The following is a 3,798-nucleotide window of genomic DNA, read 5'->3' on the forward strand; positions in this document are numbered from 1 at the left end:
GTAGGGTCACGATTTTCTACATTTTTTGGTCTCTGCCAACTGGGGTGAGTTTCTAGGGGTGTTTTGGTTGCTATCTTGACTGGCTCTAAGCTGTGGAACTGGTCCTAGGTCTGTGTTTTCTTATTCTGGTTTGTTGGTCCAATTTTTAGAATCGGGCTGTCCTATTTTGGGTGGTCCAACTTTGAAAAGTGGTCCAATCGGACAGCTTGGTCCGATTCCAAATGGTGGTCCGATTCCTAAGATGGTTCGATTGGTGGTCCTCAACTATGCGCGTTTGACTGGACAACTGGTCCAAGTTGTGCACTAGTCCGATCCCAGGGGTTGGTTTGACTGGCGATTGGGTGTTCGATCAAACGATTGGTTTGATCAGACTAAGGGCCGTGGTCCGATTTTCAAAGTCAGGCGGCTCAACTCTCTCAAGTTGGATGGTCTAACTGGCCGAATCTGGGAGTCGGACCAGGATACAATGGTCTGAGCTCAATAGTGCATCGCGATGATTTTTGGCTAATTTCTCCACACAGTGGTTGCGATTGCCTATAGGACTTTCTAGATAGCAACAATGGCATACAAGGGAGGGTTTTGCATACCTGAATCATAGGGAGGGCTCCAGAATAGAGTGCCACGATCGCTCTGCACAACAGGTCTCTCTCTCTCAAGCTCTCCTTAATCTCTCAAATGCAAAATGAGGTCTCCCTTGCCACTTCTGGCCTCTTATTGCCCTACCCAGGTCTGCATTCACCTTAATCTTGCTCCTCTTACCAACATTTAACCCAAGATTTCAAATTTTGCCCTTCTTTTTCTTGTTTCAACCTGTTTACAACATCAAAAGCCCTATTGTGTGCTCACATTGTTTTGATCCTATCCTACCTAATGTAAGAAAAAATCACAAGTTAATGTTCATGCTTCTTTATCCTACCCATCTACACATCCAAACCCAAAAATACTTACTTGTTTTTGACGATTAACACCCCTAAATGTCCTATCTACCTCAAGCATTGAAACCCTACTTCCATGCTCGATTCGAAGCGCGCGGCACTCAAGGCTTGAATCCATCGGTCCAGGAAATGGAACCAAAATGAAGGGAACTCTCTCGCTCAACCCCTAAGACTTACGGACCACTTATTGGTCAAGTATTTCAAGCCGAGAGGTCATGGCTATCTCTCACATAGCCGACTCACTCTCCCTACCTATGGGGTGTAGTGAGCTTACCTTGATGTCTGATCGAGTACCCTCCTCTCCCATGCACACTGGTAGCTCCACGATCCTCGATGCAAGCTCAATCAACCTCAATCCCTCTCCATTAAGTTCCATCCATCCTACATAGTCGCACGAGACAAGAGAAGAGGAGAAAAGAAGAATATGAAAAGAGGAGATGGGGAGCTTCTTATTCTCGATCCCTCACTCTCACACCCTCCCTCCCTCGCTCTCTCTCACACTCTCTCCCCCCCTCCCTCAAGTGCACACAAGAAGGAAAGAAGAAGAGAAGAGGAAGAAGAAGCTTTTTGCCACACACCAAGAATGAGAGTTTCCATTAACTTATTGGCTTATATACATGCCCTCTTTCCCTCAAGTGGTCATAGCCCTTTTTCCCTTTGCCCTAACTTCCTAGCTTAGTCCTACCACCTGTCCATGGTTACAAATTGCACAAGAGGGAGCTTGGCACTCTTTTACAAAGATTTTGGGTGTGCCTTCTTCCTTTTGGCTATTTTGCAGCTTCCATAGTTGTGCCTTGGACTCTTGGTGGTTGTTCCCATGCTTTTAGATTTTTTTTCAGACCGGTTCTCTTGTGAGGCGCCTTTTCCTTTTGTCCACCTTGCACTTTCCTCTTGATGCCTCTTTTTCCACTTTCTTTGCTATGGTAGTAATTAGTATCTTAAGCTCTTGATAATCAACTTGAAGCTTTGTATTATGGAAATGACAAGCAATGACAATGTAGCAGCTTAAGAAACAATGTTTGTGGATAAATGGGGAAGTAGGGTCCAAGACGTGATAAAAAGGAGACAATAAGTGAATAACAAATCAAAATCAATATATTCAATGTAGAAGTACCTTGAGTTAGTTGATTGTTATGGTTTGTGGGTGAGATTGGATACAAATAACCACTCCAACTTAACATATGTAGTGTCTACAATACCTACGAAGTAAAAGAGGTGCAAACAATGTTCAAAAATTAATTGAGCTATTTCCCTATACTTCACTTAAATGTGTAGTAAGGAATACCTCTTAAATGGCAGATAATGCCAAGGGTGTTGATAAAATCAAAGACAAGCTCAAGTCAATGCAAACAATGCTCCTACACAATGCCAAATTTGTTCTCAATGCAATGGGGTACAAGGGGTGCATGTAATGGATGTCCAACAAGGTTCAACATGCTGTGAAAGCATAGACTCAAGGTATTCGCTTCAATATGCTGATTTTCTAGATTTTTGCTGATGTTTCCTAATTTTTAGCTTCTAGCTTTAGGCAAGTGCCATTGCATATGATGTTATTGTGGTAGCCTTTATAACCTTAAAGTGTTGTACTATTCCGACACAATGGTGTGTGGTTTGGTAAGACCCTCTATTTTGACACAAGGTATGAACATGGAAAAAACCAAGAGAACAAATTCCATCTCAATCCCAATATTGAAACTAGAATGTTGTGACTTACAGGAGCTTAACACAACGATGGTATTACACAAAACGGTGGTATTTTAGAATTTTCTTTGATTTATTTTTGCTCTTCTTTTTTAGTGTCCTGTACTGGGTTAACACTCTTCCTCTTATTGATCCATTCTATCCTACTCTATCCTTTTTATATTCATTTTGTCTTATTCCCTCTCCTTCTTAAGTTCCTACTTCTTTCTACTTATTTTTTGACTCTGCTACTTGCTGCTTTTTTTGCTCTTCCTCCAGCTGTCACCTTAACCACTAATTTCTCCTACTAGTCCTGATCTCGTTTCAATATTTAATTAGTAGTAGGTTGCAAGTGAACTTCCTTGAGAGGGGTGCAAGCTATACTTGAGGCTATGTTTTGGCTTGCCTTGAGTAGTGCGGGTGGTCCTTGTGGGATCCAATTCACCAAATTTAGCAACAAGATGATGCTAATGTTTCTCTAATTCCCATTTTTGAGTTGGTTACTTTTCATTTGACACCTTCTCCCTTTAATTGGCAATGATTACGAGTAGTTGCATATCTTGACTAGAGGGTTTAGGTGTCTCCTTCTTGTGCATAGCCATGGGCTCTCTTGGCTATGTTAATTTCTTAGGATTTACATTTTGGCCTCTGCTCTAGATTCCATAGTAGGCTTTGCCAATGGGGTAGACGTGGGTTCATGTGTCTTTTCACTCTTTTATTTGGGCACAATTTTTGCCAAGTGAATAGGCTCATATACCAAATAAGTTAGCTTGCATGGTTTAGGTAACCAGATCTATCAATCTTAGTGTAGTAGCCCTAAGCATGCGACATAATTTTGTGGACCCATCATGGTGTCAAGTTGACGCTCTTGTATATATGATGAAAAGATTTTGTCTTCTTGGATTTCTTAGGCAGGGCTATTTGATGTCTCTTCACATTAGGTTTGGGAGCTGTTATATTGCCATCAATGGCCTTAAGCACCCACCTACTGCTCATTTTATTTATGTTGAGAATAATGTAGCTTAATGAACTTTTTCGTTGCTTTCTATATGCTTTAAAAAGTTCCTTGAGCACTTGTTTACCCCTCTTTCTAGTGTTTTACCCAATCCTAATGTAGTTGCTCTACTTTTCTTTTGATGATAAGCCAATGTGCCCATATTGAAAGTAATGAAAATCTTGATAT

The sequence above is a fragment of the Lygodium microphyllum genome, chromosome 26 (assembly GCF_053477565.2).
Source record: "Lygodium microphyllum isolate KBCC chromosome 26, Lygodium_microphyllum_v1.1.10, whole genome shotgun sequence".
NCBI classification, from domain to species: domain Eukaryota; kingdom Viridiplantae; phylum Streptophyta; class Polypodiopsida; order Schizaeales; family Lygodiaceae; genus Lygodium; species Lygodium microphyllum.